This window comes from Myotis davidii, unplaced genomic scaffold, assembly GCF_000327345.1.
Source record: "Myotis davidii unplaced genomic scaffold, ASM32734v1 scaffold309, whole genome shotgun sequence".
In the NCBI taxonomy this organism is placed as follows: Eukaryota; Metazoa; Chordata; class Mammalia; order Chiroptera; family Vespertilionidae; genus Myotis; species Myotis davidii.
The window spans coordinates 3,062,935-3,086,284 of record NW_006383013.1 but is presented as its reverse complement, the minus strand read 5'-3'; the positions used below and the strand labels follow the sequence as shown (position 1 = coordinate 3,086,284).

At 50.7% G+C, this 23,350-nt stretch overlaps 1 protein-coding gene across 3 annotated transcripts in view; it reads right to left on the bottom strand.

The window, feature by feature from the left end:
- Nucleotides 1-23,350, bottom strand: part of TMEM63C (transmembrane protein 63C) — a 68,664-nt gene that overhangs the window by 38,210 nt on the left and 7,104 nt on the right. Inside the window, exons 2-3 of one of the 3 annotated variants that reach the window (XM_006778821.2) lie at nucleotides 16,100-16,241; nucleotides 1,181-1,243 (exon numbers count right to left, since the gene is read on the bottom strand). The gene's annotated coding sequence lies outside the window, so the exon portion shown is untranslated. The remainder of the gene's footprint in view (nucleotides 1-1,180; nucleotides 1,244-16,099; nucleotides 16,242-23,350) is intronic. The other 2 variants (XM_015558058.1, XM_015558059.1) reach the window with 2 other exon arrangements.

Here is a 23,350-nt window from a genome sequence, read left to right as displayed (position 1 = left end):
TGACATTTGAGCAAAGACTTGAAGAGAGCGAGCAAACCATGCAGCTACGGGGGACAGGGCACTGCAGGCAGAGCCAATGTTGCCTGGGGTGCTGAGGGCTAGACAGAGAAACATCAATGTGAGAGAGACACATCGATTGGTTGCCTCCTGCACGTGCCCTGACCAACCAGGGCCGGGGATTGAGCCTGCAACTGAGGCATGTGCCCTTGACCAGAATCGAACCCACGGCCCTCTAGTCCATGGGCTGATTCTCTATCCACTGAGGCAAATGGCTAGGGCCACAGGTTCACTTTGATCCTTGACTTCGGAATAAATGGGGTGGGGGCAAGCAGAGAAGTGGAAGCAGAGGGGTCTGTTCGAGGAAACTGTAGTAATCCAGGCAGAAGGTCAAGGCAGCTCAGACCAGGATGAAAGCCATAGAGGCAGTGAGATGTGGGCAGGTTTTGGAGTTATTCTGAAGGTGAAGCCAACAAGTGTGCTAATAGGTTGGGTGGGGAGCGTTCCAATGCCTGGAGCACAGGGAGCACCACGGAGGTGTTTGTAAAATGAAAAGTGGGCACAGAGTTCCAGGGGACAGAGTGGAATGGTTTCAGGAGCCAGGGAGAGTTAGGAGGTGGGGATGGAAGGGGAATAAAGGTGAAGGGCCTGGCATGCAGGAGGTGGACGGTAGCCTGGGCGTCTGGGCTTACTGTGCTAACTCACAAAAATAGGGAAGAAAGGGCACAGTGAGAAAAAGGAAAAAGGGCACAAAAGTCACCCTCCTCCCGTCCAAGTCAGCCTCTAAGAGGAGCAGGGAGCCTCTTGCTTATCTTACGTTTCCCTACTTTCTGCTCCCCTCTCCTTCTGCCTAGGCTGCCCACTGTTTTATTATAACCGGGTCACTGGTTAACTCGTTTACGCGGACACGGTTAGTAAAATGTAGACTTAAGTAGTTTATGTGGAACGTGGTACATTTTAGCAGCCTTCTGCCCGAGGGTCGGAGTGGCAAGGATGGCATTTCTGGGGTCTCTTGGTGGATGCGGCAGGTATCCATCCAGCTTTCTTACTGCGCTGGTCACCTGCGGCAGAAGCTACAGGTCTGCTGGTGGCCACTCGGGGGAGCCCGCGCTGAGGAAGCAGATGGGGAAAGGGGGAGGGAGGCGAATCTGGCGGGTCTGAAGGCCTTGGTGAGAATTCTTACCTGGGTCAGTTCTCCAGCGAGGCTCCAACTCAGGCCTGGAGGCTCCACTCAGCTACCCCGCTGCTGCAAAGGAACAAATACAGTGGGGAGACCAGCAGGCTCAGTTACCCAGGCCTCTTCTCGGGCAGCGACACCCCTCAGGGCCCCTTTCCTCATCTCCATGCTCTGGAAGCTCGTCCTTTATCACATGTGTGTTTTACACATAGTCCTTCCCAGTCTGTTCATTTTCATCACAGTGTCTTTTGAAGCGTCAAGATTTTGAATTTTGACACAGTCCAATTCATCCAATTTTCTTTTATGGACCATACGTTTGGTAACATATCTAAGAAATCGTTGCCTGACTCAAGGTCTTAAAGATTTTGTGCCTTAAAATATTATAATTTTAGGGGGGCAGGAGCGGGGTGGTGGGATGAATGGGGGGAGGAGGGATGTCTGTAATACTTTCAACAATAAGGATAAGTTTTAAAAAATCCTATAATGTTAGCTCTTACATTGAAGTCTATGACCCATTTTGAGTTAATTTTTACGTATGATGTGAGATAAGAGTCCAAGTTCATCTTATGCCATGTGGCTATCCAATGGTCCCAGCTCCATTTGTTGAATCTTCACCTTTAAAATGAGGCCAGTGGCTTATGAGCCTGTCTCGGGTCTGTCTGGGGACTGGACCCAGGCCCAGGATGTGAGAGCGCTGGGTGAACTGCTACACAACCGTAAGGACTGTTGTTATTATTTGCTTAATACTATGCATGCGGAGGGAGGAGGGGTCCTGGGCTGAGAAGAGCTCTGGGCACCCATCTGGCTCTGAGAAGGAGGTTTGCTTTCTGGATGCTGCTCTTTTCCACTCAACTTCCACTCTCTCATCCTCTCCCATCCCAAAAGCATCCCTCCCTCTCTTCTTCCCCCTTTCATCCCTTTCTCCTTTCCTTCCTCCCACAAGGAAGGGTTGAGTACCTACCCCAAGCCAGGCATCATGCCAGGCTCTGGGGGCCTGGAAGGCTGGTCCCCACCCACATGAGGCTGTGAGGCTCACTGAGGAGACATGCAAGCCAGGAGGCAAAGGCTACCACATGCCCCCCTAGCCAGTCTCCGGGGTAAAGGGAGCCATGGGAGAAGTCAGAGGAGCCTTCTGCAAGGACGTGACCTCCAGGGGGAGCCGTGAGCAGGTGCAGGAACCAGCACAGTGCGTGGGGAAGTGTGGGCGGAGCCCAGAGGGGACACTGAGCAGTGGTGTGGTAGGAAATGGAAATGAAGACTCAGGGCTAGCTTGGGGGATGGCTCACTGGCTTGTTCTTTCATTTGCTCATTTATCCCTTAACAAGAATTCACTGAGTAGCTACTCTTGCCAGGCCTTGTATAGACCCTGGAGGTATAAACAAGAGGTCCTCTTTGTGGGGTTCACAGCCTTTGGGATTTGGGAGGAGGGTTGCTGTTGGGAGGTCTGGCCTGGGTTCCTGGTTCTGCCTGGAGGCCCCCCATTACGAGGTCCCAGAGTCTAAGCTTGGAGTGGTGGAGTCCATCCGGCAGGCTGGGTCGGCCACAGGCTTCCACTCCCCTGGCCGCCCAGCCTGAAGGGGAGGGAGAAGAAGAGAGAAGAGAACTCACCCCCATCTTACCACCCTCCTCAAGCTGCAAGTGGAGACAGTAATGAGGGAAACTGTTGCCATGGAAACCTAGTACAGCACCCCAACTTTTGTCACCGCCCCTAAACCATGCCTGGGCCTTCTTCCCTTCTGGAGGGAAGTTAGCTTTTGAGTGTGAAGAAGAGGGACACGAAGCTTTCTGGAGATCGAAGCACCACACTGGACAGAGCAAAACTTGAAATCTGAGTCGGTTAAAGGAACATGGAGCAGAGGCATCGATCTGCCTGTTTGGGGGTGTGGTGGGAGTGGAAAGAGGGGTGCATCAGGGAACGCCTCTCTTTGGCCGTGAATTTCATTCAAATCAGAGCTCAGGGAGGCTGTCCAGGTGTCAGGGAGATGTGGGCTCTCTGGAACAGACTGACTGGGTTTAAATCCCAGATCCATTCTTGCTAGCTCTGTGTGACCATGGACCATCAGACCTCCTGAGCCTCAGTTTCCACCTCTGGAAAGTGGGGACAATAACAATATTGCCTCACAGGTCATTGTAAATAGGAAATAAAAACAATTTCTATAAAGCCCTTTGCACTGTCCTTGAGAACTGTATGTGTTCAATATTAGCCCAGACGGGACCATCCCTAGTAACCCTCCACCTACTCTGTTCTGGAACCAGCAGAGGAAAGATGTGGAATATGGGAAGAATCGTCCCATACCCCACAGACTGCAGCCTTTGTTCTTGCTGTGCTTGGAGAGCAAATGGGAGGGGTGGGGAGGGGTGGGGAAGGCCCACCCCACCTACCTTCTCCCTTAACCCTGACCCCCCAGAGTTCACAAAGCCAGAGCAATGCATCCACCCACTCCCCACCCCACCCCCTGCTGCCATCTGACCTTCTCAGTCTCTTCAATAATTCATCACCATTTTGTTACCCACAGCAAAGATTATTTCCCATGGTTCTGGACCTCGTGAACATAAACTGGAGTTCCTGGCTGTGGGCACCCCCTCCCAGCTCCCCCTTCTGCTCTCGGATGCTGCTCACATCTGCTTCCATGCCCACTGCTCTCAGGTCGACCACCCCAGCCCCCTTTCAGGACAGCAGCTCGGTGGCCCAGGTTCGCAGGTCTTTTGGAGGAGTGGATTGTCACTGTAATGAGGGTTCCACTTACTGTCCTTCCCCGCCCACCATGCCGGCTGGCCGTGCACCTTCTCCTAAGTGTCAGTAAGCTCGTCCTCGCTCTAAACTGCCCTGATAGGATTTGAGCTGGGCTCAGGGGCTGTAAATCTTGAGGAGACCAAGGTTCCAGTGTAGCCCAAGAGGAAATGGCTCAAGCTCAGCCACTGAGACATGAGGACAGGACAGAGGGCAGGCATGGTGCCCCATGAAGAAGGGGCCGTGCTGGTGACCTCTGGCACAGGGAGAAATGCAAGAGTTTGGCCCCAATCTCCTCATATCTTCACACCAGGGAATGGTTTGCCCAACTTCTTACATGCAGACACTGGGTTGCCAGTAGGCTAAGAGATTTGCCTAAGGCTGGGGTAAGTATTTGAATTTGAATTTATGGCTCCCCATTCAATGCTCTTGGGCTTGGATCAGTGAGTCCTCAGTGTGAGGTGGGGTTTGGGGGGGGCACTGGAATGACCTGGAAGGTGTTTAATAGATCCAGATACTCACACCCCACTCTGGACTCTAAGAATGAAAATCTCCAGTCAGTTCTTAGGTACAGCCAGCATAGAGAAACACCAGCTTAACGTTATGAGGGTTACTGGCATCTGAATCAGGAGTTCTTGACCATCCAAAATGTTTTCTAACTCCCCCTAAATAAGGAGGGAGAATAAAGAGATTTGGGGGTAAAGGATGGTAGCTCAGTGTCCTTTAAACCAGCGGTCGCCAACCTTTCGGACCTCACGGACCACCAGTAGTCCATGGACCACCAGTTGGTGACTGCTGCTTTAAACCATGTTGCAATGGGGCATGAGACCTGCCCTCCTCTCAGGAGCTCTCCCCTCCCCCACTCCCAGCTGAGTCTGAGGAAATCTGGCTGGAGACCTACAGAGGCCACACCCTCTCTTCACTTGAATCCACAAACTCTTGCATTTCTCCCTGTGCCAGAGGTCACCAGCACGGCCCCTTCTTCATGGGGCACCATGCCTGCCCTCTGTCCTGTCCTCATGTCTCAGTGGCTGAGCTTGAGCCATTTCCTCTTGGGCTACACTGGAACCTTGGTCTCCTCAGCATTTACAGCCCCTGAGCCCAGCTCAGATCCTACTCCCTGAAACCTTCCTCCGCTGAGCAGCCCAGTCTGTGCCTTATCCCCACCCTCTTTACACAGTTGGCCTTTGCTACCTGTGCCTGGCACTATTCTCTCATTTTTGCAGGCACAGGAACAGCCAGTTCCCCAGCGAATCTGTGGACTCCTTGATGGCAGGACCCTTGTCATTGTGGTCCTCCCATGACAACCAGCATGTTGGTGGCCTCAATGAAAGATAGATGCTCCTTAATCCAGGGCTGCACTCAGGAGCAAGTCTTGCTCTCCAGCTCACAGCATGGAGTAGAGGGAATGTATGATTTGGGGTCAGGAGATTGGGTGTAAATCTGGATCTATTGTTGATTAACTGCACTTTAACCTGCTGCTGCTCAGTTTTCTCTTCTATAAAATGGATATGATGCCCTAGTCAATTTGGCTCAGTGGATAGAGCGTCGATCTGAAGACTAAAGGGTCCCAGGTTCGAATCTGATCAAGGGCACATGCCCAGGTTGCAGGCTCGATCCCCAGTGGGGAGCATGCAGGAGGCAGCCAATCAATGATTCTCTATTATCATTGATGTTTCTATCTCTTTCTCCCTCTTCCTTCCTCTCTGAAATTAATAAAAATATATTAAAAAAATAAAATAAAATGGATAGGATATGTCCATCCTGCCTACATCAGGGTGGCTGTGAGAGTTAAAGGAGAGGGTATGTGGAGACCTTTCTGTAAACTAGGAGTACCACAAATGTTGAATGTTGCCTTTGCTATCTTATTCATAGGACTGAGGTAAGACTTCCTTCAGAAGCCCCCAATGGCCCCCTCAGGTGAGTGGACTAGGGTTCCACCTTGCCATCCAGCCCACTACAGTAATACGCCAGGCAGCCAGCCAGCATCCGGGAGCAGCAGAAGGGCGCTCAGCACCATGGACAGCGCCACGTACAAGCTGCAGTTACTGCTGTTGCTGCTGCTTTTCTTTGCCAGGGTTCTGTGGGTAGCGCCCAGCAGTTCCTGCGGATGCCCCTGGCCTAATAACAACATTCACCACTAACATCTACTGAAAAGTTTCTATGTGCCAGGCAGTGTGCCATTTTTCTTAATGCACCTATCAGATGACATGTTGGATCTAGTCAATGGCCTTTAGCATCCATTCCCCCCTCTTTCTAATGTGCCTTGCTATACTGCAGAAGCTAGAAAGTTAAAACTACATTTCCAGCACTCCCTTGCAGCGGGGGTTCTGACTGCAGAGTGGGTTCCATCAATTACATGTGCTGGGGGTAGATTTATAAGGCGGAAGGGGGGAGGGGGCCCTCCTTCCTGCTGCTTGGGCTGTGCTCTGCTGACAAGCAATGCTGAGGAGAGGAAGCAGTTCTCTGCCGCAGGCCAATGCCCAGCCTCTGGGTCCTGGAGGGTGAGGGGTGGATGAGGAGCGAGAGGCTGCAGGGGCTCCCTGACCCTGGCTTGCAGGTGAGGCTCCAGGAGTCCCGTCCTGGCTGTGGCTGAGGAGCTGTCTGGTGCGGCAATTCTGCTCGGTTCTGAAGACCCATATTTTCACTCTTCCGCTGATTTTGTGAGCACAGAATTCCCTGTATTAACTTCTGCTTTGCTTAAAGTTCTTAGAGTGGTTTTTGCTTCCTAAACAAAGAACAGATAGGTTCTGCTAATATCCCATCTTATAGATGAGGAGTTATGGGCACAGAGAGGGCAAGTAACTAATCCAGGTCAGGCAGCCGGTGAGCAGTGGGATCTCAACCCAGGACACCTGACTCCCCAACCCCTTCCAGAACAGAGCCCCCAGGCTAAAGACAGAAGCTAAATGGAGAAGAGTAAACGCTGACAGGAAGTGTTGGGAACACATTCCAGGCCAGAGTGGGCACAGCCCCTGAGAAAGCCTCAGAACAAGGGGGAGAAGACGTGGGCATTGACATGGGCCAGGCATGGGACCGGGTGCCTCCTTATGGTTATCTCACTGACCATCAGTGACACCTCACGAGCAAGCTAAGAGGTAGCAGCCTAAGAGGTGGGCCTCAGTATCCCCGCTTTACAGGTAGAGAAACTGAGGCTTGCAGAGGTTAAATAATGGGCCTAAAGTCACACAACTGGAGAGAGACAGAGGCAGGACTGGAATCTAAGTGTCTGGCTCCGCTGCATCCTGGGGCCTCTGAGGCACCACTGGGGCTGGAGCTGCCTTGCCCATCCAAGGAGGGCTGTATTTCTGGGGTACAGATCTGTACTACCTCTAAGGGCCTCTCCGCTAACGGGGAGGAAAGGCTGGGGGGCTGAGGGAGCTGGAGCGCAGCATGGGGAGACAGTGGCCATCTGGCCCTGGGCTGGAAGCTGAGAGTGCGGGCTTCCCCCTCACCCACCTCCCCTCTGGGACCCCCCTCCTTGCCAGGAAGGTTCCTTTTCTTCCCCTCAAGACCCTGCACCCCCATCCAGGGGCCCATGCCTTTCTGCCCATGGCCCTGAGTCAGCAAGTAGCCATAATAGTTGCCAGAGGGGTCAGAGGCAGAAAGAGGAGGCAGCTGTGGGGACGTCATCCATGTCCACGCCCCTGGGAGCTGGGCAGTGACTCAGAGACCCCAGAGGAGGGGAGACTCCCTGCTTGTGCTAAAAAGACAAGAAAGTAAGAACAGCAAGATATGATGCTGTTAAACTAGACACTCTCGATTCTAAAAATGAAAAAGGGAAAGAAAGAGTAAAAAAAAAATTATACCTGTAGGAAAAAAAGACCATCTATCTCTGGGTGGTGAAAATGTGGGTTTTCTTGTTTTTGTTTGTTTTATTTTTTCTGAATTTGACAAATGATTTAACAGGAACATGCGTTACTGTTTATCATTAGAAAAAGTCATATTTAGAAAGGAAGGCTTGATATTTCCTGGCATGCACACAATCATCTTTCCTTCATTCTTTTGCATCAAATCTTTCTTCCCTCTTCAAGTGCCCTATTTGTACCAGCTCCTGCTCAAGCTTGTCGATGGGGTGGAGGGAGTGCAGGGGCCCGGGGGTTCTGTACAGGCTGCCTACTCAGAAAGATTCAGGCCTAAATCTGATGCCACCCCCTCCTCCCTCCCCTCAGGGTTTGGCTGAGCCTGGTGCAGGAAGATCAAGGCTTAAACCTGTATCACGTGGGCCACGGTAACCACCAGACCCCTGGGGTTCTGCTAGGAAGCCAGTGGTCCCTCCCCGTCCCTCTCTCCCCAGATGTGGCATGGTGCTGGCTGGCCACAGCATCAAGACCCAGGGGCAGTGATCAAGTGATCGGGGAGGGGGTTCTGTCCCCCTAGTACAGCCCTCAGTTGGGCAAGTGGGAGCCAGCCTGCCATAATGTAGCATTTAAGTCTGGGTTCCTAGGGGGATCTCAACTCTTTGGGTCCAAACCCTGCCTCTTTACTAGCCCCATGTCTTTGGGCAAGTTTCTTAACCTGAGCCTCAGTGTCCTTATCTGTAAAATGGAGATGTTAACAGCATCTATTGGGTGCATGTGAGGACAGCATGAACGGATTCACACGAGGCAGAACAGTGCTTAGCGCCCAGCAATGCCTCACTGCAGTCAGGTATTATTTTCCTTGTGAGGACCTAGAACTGTGCTGTTTATTTATGGGATGACGTAGCCAACGGCTGACTCCTCCAGTGGATGGAAAGCTCTTCGATGACAGAGCCCATGGCTGTGTCTGCTCATTGTTTCTGCTGTGCTGGGCAGAGCTCAGTGCTTTGTAAATATTGATTGGAGAAAGGAATGATGAGCAGTGGGGTTAAGGGGGCTCATTTGGCCCCATGATCTCAAACTCAGAGCGTTGTGGCAGGAGGGGCCCTTTCAAATCCTTTAACCGAAGCCCCTCCTGCCACAGATGAGTGGAGGGTGCTGCTGGCGAACGCTGCCTCGGCTTCCCATCGCATGGGGCTGGCAGCCCCTGCCCAGCTCTATCTCCACCTTCCCCTGGTGCTCTGCTCCATCAGTACATGGAGGGCATGGTGAAATCTTGGGCAGAGGCAGCATTTCTGTCTTGATATAGAAAAAATGTGGCACATCTCCTATCTGCGTGTTGTGGAGCAAATACATCCCCCCCAGAACCGGCGAAGCTGCAGCCTCCAGTTCAACCCTGAGTTATTGCAGTAATTCCCGTCTCCGTGGTAACAAGTCCAGACTAAGCCTTCAGCTAGCAAAGGCCTCTGGGCAAAGGGGTCCACAGCAGCCACACTCCCCGCCCCTCACAGTGCTCTTCCCAGCCTCTTCCCTGCCACCCCCTGCCCTGCAGGAGTCCCAAGTGGACTGAGAAGGGGCAGGGAGAGGAGTGCAGCCGTGGCAGACGCCCCACGGATCTCAGAGCCAGCCCCAACCAGAGCCAAGAGCCGGGATGAAGGCGCTCAGCCACAGGAGCAAGCAGGCAGGATGCTGCTGGGCGCCACCCACCCAGCAACGCCTGCTGCCAGGACGGGCTCTGGTGGATGGTGCCACAAGCCAGGGGAGACAGAGACCTCTGGAGCCAGGAGGCTGAGCCCCAGCCCACACAGACCCAACCAGCTACTGATGACTCGTCGATGTGTAGAGAGAACCAGCCTTAAATGAACACTTGCTCTGTGTGGGCACTGAGCTAGGATGTGCGGAGGAAAGACAAATCCCAGACGGCTCTGCCCTCAGTGAGAGCACAGTAAGGTGGGGAGTTGCGGGGCGAGGGGCGGGGGATGACCCAAACAATGTGAAAGCAGCCAATCAGAAAAAAGAGTGACAGATGCCTGTTCAGCGAAGCAAGCAGGCAGCAGGCGGCACACAGAGAACAGTCTCTGCAAGCCTGCCCGCGGCTGGGTTTCTCTGGAAGGAGACCCAGGAAACGCGACAGTGCTGCCTTCTGGGAGAGACACTGGGTACAGGCTGAGGCAGGGAGAGGACGGCTCGCGTTCATTATATTCCCTTTTTCAGTTTTTGAGTTTCGTATTGTGTGTAGATCTAACCAAACAAAACAACAACAGGAAGCAAAGCCAACATGAAAAGCATCACCATGGGACAGACACTATCACAGGGTGCGGCCCACTTTGTGCTGGGCCCCGAGGAAAGGGCAGCTCTGGCACTGGGGGGCTCGCCCTATCTCAGGGTCTGAGAGCTCTCCTCCGCCAGGGCTGGGTGTGTCCGTCCCTCTGTCTCTGTCCCTGTCCCTCTGTCTCTGTACCCGTGTGATTTGGGACGTGTAGAGGTACTGGGTTGAATAGTGTTCCTCCCACAGTCATGTCCATCTAGAGCCACGGAATATGACCTTGCAGCTGTAACTATGCATGGTGATGGATGTCACTATGGTGTTCATTCCGCAATATATGTAAATATCAAATCATTATGCTGATCACCTGAAATGAGGGGACTAGCCAGTTGGAGCAGCAACCCCTCAGTCCTGGGCCGCCTGGGGAAGGGGAGGTCTATGGGGAGAGTGTCCCCCATTACCCCTGCCCTATGAGCAAAAGGGTCTCAAGCGCAGAAGTGTGGGTCCAGCAGGAGCCAGTCCCTGGGGGCCCCCCGACGGCCTTCCTGGAAGCCCTCAGCAGAGCAGGGACCCCAAGAGGGGCTCCGCCTCCTCTGAATCTGCGTTCCTGTGAAACATCAGAGCCATGTTGCATGGGCATCGCCTAGAGGGCTTGTTAAACAGGTGGCTGGGCCCACCCCAGAGTCTCTGATGCAGGTCTCGGGTGGAGCCTGAGAATCTGCACCTCTAACAAGTTCCTGGGGGAGGTCAACATTGCTCAGCATGGGCGTCTGGTCTTCCAGGACAGGCCGTGGAAAGTCAGTCCTGGCAGCTCAGTCCTAGTCTCTCAGTCTGTCTCTCCCAGCTGCCCACATGCCACTCATGAAATCATTTATTCAGCAAAATAATGGGCCAGATTCTGGTGTCTGATCTCAAGGCACTTAGAGACTAGGCATAAGATTTCAGTGACCCCCCACCCCCCAAAGAAACCATGACAGGCATGCATAAGTAGACTCCCGAGGCCTGGTGAAAGAGCGTGGGGAGCACAAAGGAGGAGCACTTGCCTGAGCCCTGGCAATCTGGAAAGGCTGCCTGGAGGAGGTGTTAGCCAAGGGAGCTCTTAGAGGATGCATAGCAGCAGTCACATTAACTGAAGGATTACGGCTGGCACTGTGATAAGATGCTGCAAGTATGAGTTCTCTTAATCCTCACAACAACCCCAAGATGGGAGCTATTGTGGCTGAAGAAAGATTTGAGCTCAGACAGTTTGCGTCTAGCAACCACATTCTCAGCTCTGAGTGCATATGGGGCTTTCCCCCTGAAGAGGAGTTGCCCTGTGGAGGCCAGGGGCAGGGCATTCCAGGAGGAGACCATGCCTGCACCAACATAGAGGGGAAGCTGGACTCAGACTGTGTTAAGGTTTTCCCCTGAGGGAGTTGGGGTCCCCAGATGGGAACACACCACCCCTTGGGGCAGCAGAGATGGGAGGGACACCTGGCTCTGGCCCCATCTGTCTAATTAGGGCAGGAGACGCTGGCTGCCAAGGGTCTGGGTGGGGAATTGGAGAGCGGTGGAGGGGCTCTCTCTGTGAGCTCAGCTGCTCCAGCGATCAGCGCTGGGTGATGGGCAATGGGCGGGAGCCAGAGGGCAGAGGCTGGGAGTCTGGCTCACATGGCTTCACAGAGCCTGCAGGGCAGGGAGCCCAGAGCACCAGGGCTGAGAATCACAGGGCTCCTGTGGTGGGGGCTCTATTTATGGATTTGCTTGCACGGAGGGTTAGCGCTGGGAGAGGCTGGGGGGGGTGACTGGCTGGCACAACCTCTGTGACCCGCGGTGGCCCCCACGCTTTGGCCCCTAGGTAGTCTCTGTGTGGCCTCTACAACTAAAGCACAAGCCCAGGCCAAGGGTCAGCGTCCTGATGGCCTTGCTATGCCCCTTGGGCTTGCAGCGGTTCTCAACCTGCAGGTGGCGAACAATGAAAATACAGCCTGCATTTCAGATATTTACATTACGATTCATAACAGCAGCAAAATTACAGTTATGAAGTAGCAACGAAAATAATGTTATGGTTGGGGGTCACCACAACATGAGGAACTGTGTTAAAGGGTCGCGGCATTAGGAAGGTTGAGAACGACTGGGGGGTCAGGAAGCCACTCTGATTCATGCTGAATGCGGATTCAAAGAGCAGCCTGAATCCAGAGGATGGAACCAGAGGAAATGAGTTCCAGCTGCAGCAGAAGGTATGCTAGTTAGACACAAGCAAGCACTAGCCTGAGATGCTGAGGGGAGAGAGCAGTAGCTGTTTCGGGGGGAGACTCATCCATCTGTCTCAGTCTGCCTCTCTGGAGGACACTTGGTGGGGACTTCTCTCTCCCCTTCCTTCACTAGCTCCTTCGTTTCAGTTCCCTCTCTCCTTTCCTGCGGGCCTCCAGCCTGCCTCTTTGTCTGAGGAGACCAGAGGCCCCCCCCTTCTTGTCCCAGTGTTTCTGGGGGCCTTGGAGGTCCCCGCACACTCAGTTCAGCCAATGCTTGCGGAGGCCCCCACCTGCAGGAGGTGAAAGACCTCCAGGCCCTGCCCAGGGCACTTCCCGCCCAGCAGAGCATCAGACAGGTAAGCCAATGGCTACACCCAGAGGAAGGGCCAGGCTCTAGAAAGGTACACGCCAAGGTGATGGGGCTCAGAGACCACAGCCCCAGGGGGGCCAGGGAAGGCTTCAGAGAGGTGGCAGCTGGGATATCTGGGCTGACAGACACCAGCAGAGCAGGCAGTGGGGACAAATGAGTGGAGGAGGGAAGCAGAGGGTGGAATATTCCAGAAATGGCCGGGTTGACTGGCTTGGCTGCAAAGGTAGGTGAGAAGGATCTGCTAAGAAAACAGACACATTGGGGCTAGACCGCGAGGTCCTGCATCTCAGGCTGAATGATCTGCACGTTATTTTAGGGTTTTGGAGGAAGGGTGTGACGTCGGGGCTGGGACCAGGCCTTCCGGATTTTGCTCCTTTCCTAGGACGTCATGAAAGGCACTGGCCCTGATTCTGAGCCCACAGGCTTCCCAGGGGTTCCTCAGGGGAGCAGGTGATTGGCATCTCAAATGACCCCTTTCTGTGAGGCCTGTCCTGATGACCCTATTATTTTTTTTAATATATTTTATTGATTTTTTACAGAGAGGAAGGGAGAGAGATAGTTAGAAACTCTCTCTCTGATCGATGAGAGAGGAACATCGATCAGCTGCCTCCTAAACCGGTTTCGGCTGACCCTATTATTAACACGAGTCCCTGGCACTGCCAATCCCTCTTTCCTTCGGTTCCATTGCTTGTCCCTCCTTCTAACGTACTTCACCCATACTTTATGCCATTTATCGCCTCCACCCACATTAGAACGAAGGTCCCATGAGGGCAGAGTCTGTGTCTGTTCTACTGGCTGCTGAATGTCCCAGTGCCAAGCGCGGTGCCTGGAATCCCAACAAATCCATTCATTTGTTGAGTGAATCAAGAGAAAAACACCGCCCTGCCTGCACCAGCAACAGGGTCTGTCGCTTTACTTCTGGCTTCCTGAGCTTGGCATCGCCCGAGTGGAAAAATCTCTGGGAAAACCAGACAGAACTACTTCTCCCCTGCTGCGCCTCTCACACTTGCCAGGAATCTGGGAAGATCTGGACTGTTCCTCCTCTCCTCCTCTGCCAAAACACCACCCCTTTCCTTCATCTTGGGGTGCAGGCCAGGCGAGGAAAATTTCTGCTACAGAGAACAAGAGGCTGGCAGTCTGGAAGAACAACTGTGATGGACCGAGCAGAACATCTGCAAGTTACTGAGTGCCCATGCGGGCACTGTACAGGTGCTCTGGCATTTGTTCCATTCCTACAAAATGGGTATTATCTTCCCATTTTACAGATGGAAAAACAGAGGCTCAGAGAAGCTCATTGACATGGACAAGTTCTCCCCACCAGGTGAAGAGTCTGGTTTTGAACACGGGCCTCCCTACTCCAACCCAGTGCCCTCCCTCCATACACTGGCCTGCCTTCTGCCAGCTGAGATGCAGGGTGTGACGCTTGCTGTGTTCTCTGTCCAGGGCTCCAGATCAGGGGCGGGGGCGGAGGGGGAGGTGGTGGTGGTGTCTCTGCTGCCTTAGGCTTTCCACCTGAGCTATAGGAGCTGAGGTTTGGGCCACCTTCAAGGGCTGAATGAGAACAATGATGTCACATCTGCCACCTGGCCTGAGCTCATCGCTGAGTGTGAGTTATAACTGCAGTGACTGCCTGTTCTGGCCTGTGGCCAGGCATCCTGTCCTCACCTTCAGGTTGGGGCTGCAGGTGGCCGCATTTCCGTTCCTGAGGGTCTCAGTTCTCCTACCTTGAGGGTGGGCACTCCCCCAGCAAATGTGAATGACTTCTTATTATGTTCAAGGGAAATGACAGAGTTTCTGCCTCTGTCATGGGAAGAAGAGGCTTTTATAACAATCAGAACTAACATGTTAAGCGCGTAGTAAGTGCTAGATGTGGTTTCAAGCACTTTACGGTTACTAATTTCAGTCTTCACTGGCATTATCTCCATTTTACAGATGAGAAGACTGACGTACATAGAGATGACACAGCTCGTAGGTGATGAGCTGGGAATCAGGCCCACCTGACTCCCGGGCCTGAGCTCTTTACTTCTATTTGATGCTGCTTCTCCCAGGAACCTAGGCTGGATGGACAAGGGTTCAGCACCACGTTGGGCAGTGAGCATGGCCAAGGGACAGAAGTGACATACCGCCTGCAGCTAAGCCTCCTTGCCCTGGAGAGTTCTCACAAGCCAGGCCAAGAAATTATACGGGAGTGTGAACATCGACCACTTTGATCTGCACGGAGAAGAACTATACCTAAGATTACTTTTCTTGATAATAACGATGGCAATGTTCTTGGCCAACAGCCCACACAGGATAACTTCTTCCATGGAAAAGAGATTTTAGAGACACTCTCAAATAAAGAAACCTTATCACCGTTACAGCTTCTCCTGACAAACCAATCCTTTCTTGATGTTATTAACTTGTCTACTTAATAGGGAAGAAAGCCTCACTTAGATGCTAACCTGGCTTTATACCTTCCAGCTTTGGAGGTTTAATCACCTCCTGTCTCTCTCACAAGGGGCGGGGCGGGGGTGTTGCTAGGAGTCACCAGATGGGTGGAAAGATAGGAAAGGAGAGAGGGGCAGAGGCTGTGGGGGGCAGAGTCTGTGTGTGTGCATGTGTGTATGTGTGTGTGTGTGTGTGTGGAGGAGCTGGCGGAGGCAGGGCAGGGAGGAGGCAGCTGAACCACGAAGGGCTGCCTGAGACCCCGGCTTCCTGTGCTGTTCTGACCAGCTTATACCTGAGTCCTCTGAGCTGTTCAGTTACAACCTTTAAAAAATTTTTTTTGAATGTTTTAATTGATTTTATTTTTTGAATATATTTTTATTGATTTCAGAGAGGAAGGGAGAGGGAGAGAGAGACAGAAACATCAATGATGAGAGAGAATCATTGATCAGTTGCCTCTTCCACACCCCCTACTGGGGATCGAGCCCACAATCCCAGGCATGTCCCCTGACCAGGGATCAGACCATGACCTCCTAGTTCATAGGTCCACACTCAACCACTGAGCCACATCGGCCAGGCCATTTTAAATGACACTAATGCTTGAGAAGTCAAACGAGATCGAAGTTGACTGTACCACCAAGATTCCTCCCAACTCTAACGGTCTATGAAGATACCATTTGTCATAACCCTTTCTCAAGGAAAGGGGGGTGAGAGGCAGGGAACTCTCGGAACAGCCATGTCTGGCTGGGCTCTGGGCCTGTCCCAAACCAGGGCCAGCTGGGCAAGAGCCATTCCAGGGACCCAGCTGGCAGCCCTGTGGGGGGCTTTTCTGTGGAGTTGGGGGCATCCTAACCAGAGCCAGAGAGCCTTTGCCCCCCTGCCCCAGGCCTTGGGAGCCAGGGTCCTCTGGAATAGTGATCTTTGGAGATGGGATGGGCCCATCCTGCACCCCCTCCCCATCAGGTTGTGGGTTTGGGGGCTTAGGGATGGCCTTTGCCCAGCACTGACAGGAGAGCCTCAGGCCACATTTCCCAGGCTGAGGAAGGAGCTGGCGCGAGGGGCTTAGCCCTGCTGAGTGGGAGAATGGCAAGAGCACCTACCTGGGCAACAGGTGAGGTTTGGGGCTCAGGCAGATGGGCTGTCACCAGCCGTCCCTCCTCTTGATCTGTCGTCAGGGGCTTCTGAGGGGCCCAGCCACCGCCCAGCTGGACTCCTAACCACGAAGGTGGCTGGCGCAAGGTTCTGTGGCACAGGGACAATGAAGCACTGTCAGTGCCAGTGGGCATGGATCCCAGGCCTCCCCTGGCCTCCCTGGGCTCCTCCCCCCGCCCAAGCAGGCCAGGTCCCTCCCAGGTCCAATATGCTGGTCAGCATCTTTCCCCAAGGCCTGCTTCAGGGGAACCCTGATAGGGTGAGGGGCACTCCAGATGCAGCTACGACTCTCAGTCTGCCCCCACCTCCACATCCAGCTGCCCCCCACCCTGGGGTGAGTGAGCAAGGGCCATCCTTCATCTCAGTTGAAGTGGGGGCCAGAGGTGAGGGGAACCATGGATGGAGCACTGCCTTGGGGGTCCAAGCACTTCCACTGGAGCATCCTATTTTCCTCGCTGGGGTGGGGGGCTTCCGCCTAGATACACAGAAACTACCAGCAGGACTGTGCGGGGGAGGTCAAAGGGGCCCAGAGCCATCGGGTGACTTCAAGTGGGACTTCAGAATCATTTGGTGGGGACCTTGCTAACAGCAGGTTTAAAGGCCCTGCCCTAGCCCACTGATCAGGCTCTTCAGGAAGGCACCTGGGACTCTGCACTGTAATAGGTTCCCCACGTCGATGCATGTGGAATAAGACTCGCTGGACTATGTGCTGGGAGAAGTCCAAGGTCGGAGCTTTGGTCACACGCATAAAGGGGCCATCGGTCCCTCTCCTGAGAGCAGCATCAGAGCAGCCCAGTCTCTGCAGACAGACTGGCCAGGGGGCCGGGCCGCCTGCTGAAACCTCTCTCGGCCTCCCTTTCCTCATGGACAAAATGAAGGTTGGAAACGGTCTCTTGGGCCCTTCCAGGTGTAAAACTTTAGTGTCAAAACTGGTGAACCGCCCTAGCTGGTTTGGCTCAGTGGATAGAGCGTCAGCCTGTGGACTGAAGGGTCCCAGGTTCGATTCCAGTGGGGGGCAGGCAGGAGGCAGCCGATCAATGATTCCCTTTCATCGTTGATGTTTCTATCTCTCTCTCCCCTCTTCCTTCCTCTCTGAAGTAAATAAAAATATATTTTTTTAACAAACAACAAAACAAACAAAAAAACCTGGTGAACCCACTGAGGAAAGAATTTGAAAAGAAAGTTCAGGGTGAAGCATCTTAAATAGTATTCTTCCTTATAATTGGTTCCTTTATAAATACTCTTTTTAAATTCAGAAAATAATGTGCTTATGGGGGGGGGGCCCACTAAAAATAATACCCATAATGAAAAGTCTGCCTCCTATCCCAGGCCTCTGTTCCACCCCAAATATAAAGACGGTCAAGTTCCTTAAGTTTTCTCCCAAAAGTTTTTCCATAAATATTGACAAATATATATTTATGCCAGTGTTTTATTTTAAACCCAACCAGGGACACATTCCTGGTACTCTGTGTTAGTTAACATACATCACACATCTAGCCGTAGCAACATAGATCATTCATGTAGCAGCTCACAGAGTTCCCGTGAAGGAGGCTGTAATTTACACGAATCTGTCCTGCCAATGGATGTTTCAGTTGCTTCTGCATTTTTGCTGCACAATCAAAGCTGCAATGACCGCCTATGATTACATATCTTTGTGCATATGTGTAAGGTTAGCTGTGGAATAAATCCCGGAGTTAGGAGTTAAAATTTAGGTATATCTAAGATTCTGATAGATATTGCCAAATCACCTTCAAAGAGGATGAACCAGTTTGCACTGCCCAGCGGGGCATGGGAGTGCCTCTGCCCTCTACCCTCGACAGCACAGTGCATTATCAAATTTCCAATATTGCCAATATGAGAGATGAAAAGTGATATCATGTTTCAATGTGTAATTCTTTTTATAAAAAGGGTTTTTATTGATTTCAGAGAGAAAGGGAGAGGGAGAGAGCAATAGAAACATCAATGATGAGAGAGAATCACTGATCAGCTGCCTCCTGCAAGCCCCACACTGACGACTGAGCCCACAACTGGGGCATGTGCCCTGACCAGGAATAGAACCGTGATTTCCTGGTTCATAGGTCAATGCTCAACCACTGAGCCATGCTGGCCATGCTCAATGTTTAATTCTTAATCATTAGAAAGGGCAGACATTCTTTTTGTGTTTATTGAACGATTGGCCTTTGCATTTATTTTTCTGTGAATTGTCTGTATCTTTCCTAATTTATCTTACTGATTGTTAAGAGGTTTTTCCGAGTGAAGGCAACTAACTTTATGTCATGTGTATTGCAAATTGTTATTTGTCTCTTTTTAAACATTACTTATGGCATCTTTTGCTTACATGAATTTCAGATTTTTCTGTAGTCAAAAGTATTTCCTACTAGAGGATCCTAAAAATATTTGCTTGTGTTTTTCATGAGTATTGTTAGGGTTTTCTTTCTTTCTTTTAAATCTTTCCTTCCTTTTAATCTTTTCCTTCTAGAATTTACTAGTGCTTTGGTGTAAGGAGTGTGATAGGACCCAGTTTTATTTTTTCCCCAAGAGGCTAGATAGTTGTTCCAAAATCATATTTGAATAATCAATTTCCTTCCCCCACCATCACCCTCCCTCTAGATTAAAAATCTCAGTTTATCTGTGCAGTAGGATGGGTACAGAGAGCATGACCTCTGAGTCAAGTGCTAGTTTAAATTCCAATTTCATGAGATCTAGAAGTTACCTAACCTTCCTGTGTGTCAGTTTCCTCATCTAAAAGTGGAAACCACAATAGCACCCTCTGCAGAGGGTTACTGTGACGAGTAAATGAGTTATTTCAGATAAAGGGTGGAGAGAGATGCAACCATGTGCTGTCTACAGGAGACTCGCCTCAGCTGTAAAGTCACACATAGGCTGCAAGAGAAAGGATGGAAGAAGACATTCCATGCAAATGGTAACAAAAAGAGAGCAGGGATGGCCATACTTTTACTACAAAATAGATTTTAAGTCAAATACTGCCATGAAAGACAAAGAAGTGTACTATCCTATATAATAGAGAGGTGATATGCAAATTGACCCTCACCCTGTCATGCCGTCACAAAATGGCTGCACCCACAGCGGAGGCGGAGTTGCTGTAATGAGTGATCAGCAGGGACCTGAGGCTGCATGGTGCTGGGCCAGGGCGGGGTACCTCAGGCCACGCCCCACCCCCACCCAATGGGGGTGGAGCCGGCCAGGTCTGGGTCTCACCTGGAAATCGTGTGAGACCTAGATCTGGCCAGCCCCACCTACATTGGGCAAGATCCAGACCCAGCCGGCCCCACCCCCGTCAAGTCCCACCAGGCAGGGGGTGCATAGTGAACTGGTTGCTATGACACACACACTGACCACCACGGGGCAGACACTCAATGCAGGAGCTGCCCCCTGGTGGTCAGTGCACTCCCACAGCCAACCTCCCCCAGCCAGCCAACCTTCCGCGGTCCCTCTCCCTGGCCAGCAGGCCCCAGGATGGGACAGGGAACTAGGGGTATGTGGTAGTGGATGCAGCCCCTTCCCCAGGGGGGCCAAGGGTCAGCTCCCTCCTGGGGCTGGCGGCCAACCTCCTACAGTTCCTCCACGCGCCCCTCCCCCCCATCCTTCCCCTGGCTGGCAGGCCACGATTGGCCCGGCCCCAATTGGCCTGGCCCCGATTGGCCCTGATCACTGGTCAGGCCTAGGGACCTCACCCATGCACAAATTTTGTGTACCAGGCCTCTAGTATAATTATAAAAGATCAATTCTCCAGGAATATATAGCAATTATGAATATATATGCACCTAACAGCAGAGTACCCAGATATATGGAGCAAACATTGACAGAGGTGAAGGGAGAAATAGTGGTGCAAAAATAGATTTCAATAAACCACTTTGAATAATGGGTAGAACAACCAGACTGAATATCAATAAGGAAAGAGAGGACTTAAATATCTTCAACACTATAGACCAACTGGACCCAACGTGTTAGGCTATAGGTGAGGGGTGCAGAACAGTGCCTGGCACATGGGAATCACTGTAAGTTGGCGATTATTATGATCATCACTGCATAGCAAATGTGCTTTGTCTTTATCTAAATACACTTTTCTGTTCCATTGATCTGTGAGCCAGTTCCGCCACTGGACCAATATCTATAGGGTGGGGCAAAAGTAGACTTACAGTTGCTCCTATGGAAAACAATATAATAATTAACAAATAATAATACAAGAATAAACTGTTTCATGTACTCACAACTGTAAACCTACTTTTGCTCCACACTGTATTTTTTAAAAAATATATTTTATTGATTTTTTTTACAGAGCGGAAGGGAGAGGGATAGAGAGTTAGAAACATCGATGAGAGAGAAACATTGATCAGCTGCCTCCTACACACCCCCTACTGGGGATGTGCCCGAAACCAAGGTACATGCCTTGACCAGAATCAAACCTGGGACCCTTCAGTCCCCAGGCCGACGCTCTATCCACTGAGCCAAACTGGTCAGGGCCACACTGTATTTTTAACAAATTTTTTTTTGGTTAATCCTCACCCAAGTATATTTTTTCCATTGATTTTTAGAGAGAGTGAAAGGGAAGGGGAGAGAGAGAGATTGATTGGTTTCCTCCCACACGCAGGATGGGGTTTGAACCTGCAACCCAGGTACATGCCTTTGACTAGGGATTGAACCTGAGACCCTTGGGTCTGGTCTGCAGGCCGATGCTCTCATCAACTGAGCCACACCAGCCAGGGCTGCCCCACCCTGTATTAGGTCTCAGGGCTGGGGAACAAGGAGCAAACAACATTAATAAGATCTGTTCTTGCCAATGCTGGTTAGACTTTCCGTATGTTTAGCACTTTTACAGATACTGCAAATGTTTCCTCCCATTATATTTTAAGAGGCTAACACGTATGCATAGAAAAGCTATACAATTTTTGTTTTAATATTTATTAGCAGTCATCTTAGTATATTTTTATTATTTCTAAAACACTGTTTTCAATGGACTGTCTTGTTCTTTTTTATTCCAGGAGGTCAATCTTATCTGCAATTTTAATTGATAAATTGGCCTCCTTTTATAACTTCTATTTTCAAAATTTGTATTTACTTGCATTTCTAGAGAAGTGTTAAAGAATAAAGGGAATCTGAACAATAAAGATTTAATTAAAAAAAAAGAAAAAGAAAAAAAAGAATAAAGGGAACGGTGGTAATTTTTTCCTTGTATGTATGTATATCTGTATACCACACACATACACATACGTGCATAAAACCATGTTCGACAATACCCATCTATTTCTGCTAACTATTATAGACATATGTTCAAGTTTATCAAATGCCTTTTAGGCATTTTTAACACTTATGGAGCTATTTATATGATTTTTTCATCTCTTTTTAACTATTACTTTGTTCAATGATATGAATAATTCTCCCAATACTGAATCTGTATTTCTGGAATATAGCCTCACTTGCTTGTGGTGTATTCATTTTTTAACATAATGCTGTGTGATTCTATTTGTTCTTATTAATTCATAAAATGTGCACCAATATTCATAAGTAAGATTTTTAAGAGTAATTTTGTGTGTGTTTTGTGTGATCTTTGTCAGTGTTGTGCTGGCTTTATAAAATAATTTGGAATCTTTCCTTACCTGTGATCTGGTACTATTTAAATGACATTGGAATTATCTCTTCCTTGAATGTTTGATAGAAATTAAAACAGCCAAACCTGAATTTTTTTGGAGAGGAATTTGATGAACACTCAATTTCTTCCATGATTATTGGCCTGTTGGGGTTTTCTAATTAGTTCTTCTGGAGCCAAACTAATGATTTATATTGTCTCAGAAAACTATCAGTTTCAGTTGGTTTTCAACTGAATTTACATGTGGTCGAGCATGGTATCCTCTACAGATTCTATTTTTCCTGTATCAGTGGCTGCTTCCCATTTTTTAATGTTCAGTTTCATATATTTGGCTATTAGATTATCTAGACTTAAAAAATCATCACACGACACATCATCCCCATGCCCCTACGAGCTGCCCGAGCCTATGCACTATGTTCACAGCCCAGAGATCGAGGAGCTGGAACCAGGGACGAGGGTGAGGAAGGTGGCGAGGGAGGGGCAGCCTGACAAACACAAGTCATTCATCAAACACGGAAAAGAGCAGAGAGCCTGCTCCTGAGTCCCTGGCCTTGAACCCCTGCATCTCCTTTCCAGCCTCCCGCACCCAGTTCAACGTCAGCTCCCACCCTGCCTTCAACACCCAGCTGGCACCTCCTTCCCAACCTCCCTTGACTTCCCAGGGAAAAGTTGGCACCTTTCCTCTGATGTCCCAGGCTACTTTTTTGTTTAATTTTGAAATAATTTCAACATAAAACAGGTAAAAGTATAAAGCCAACAGAATTGACCAATGGTAACATTCTGTCATTTGTGCTTCAGATCTTTTTGTTAAAAGTGTTACTGACAAATGAGAAGGCCTTCCTTTCTTCCTGTCCCAGCTCCCTTCCCTCTCTGAAGATAACTAGAAGCAGAAACTCGGTAGGAATGCAACACGGCAACATGTCTGCATCCATATATCACAGATAGCATTGTTTTGTGATTGTTATTAACATTGAATTTTCCTAATGGCATTATTCTGCGTTTCCCTTTTTTTTTGCAATATTGTTTTTGAGATTTATTCATGTTAATACAGAAATGTGTATGTATATACCAGCTTTATTAAGGTGCTAGAGGCCCGGTGCACGGATTCGTGCACCAGTGGGATCCCTTGGCCTGGCCTGCAGGGATGAGGCCGAAACTGGCTCTCTGACATCCCCAACGGGGCCCGGATTGTGAGAGAGTGGTTCTTGGGTGACCCACACCGGAATCGGGCTCACTGCTCTCTGGTTCCGGGTGCGTCACCGAGAATGACAGCTCCCAAGTCACCACAGCTCAGCAACTCCTGCATTAAGTGCCTGCCCCCTAATGGTCATTGCGCATCATAGCTACTGGTCAGATGGTCAGACAGTCTGACAGTTGCTTAGGCTTTTATATATATAAACTAGAGGCCCAGTGCACAAAAATTTGTGCACTGGGGGGGTCCCTCAGCCCGGCCTGTGCCCTCTTGCAGTCTGGGACGCCTCGGGGGATGACCACCTGCTGGCTTAGGCCCACTCCCCGAGCGGCTTGGGCCTAAGCTGGCAGTCAGACATCCCTCTGGCAGCCCGGGAGCCCTTGGGGGATACCCACTTGC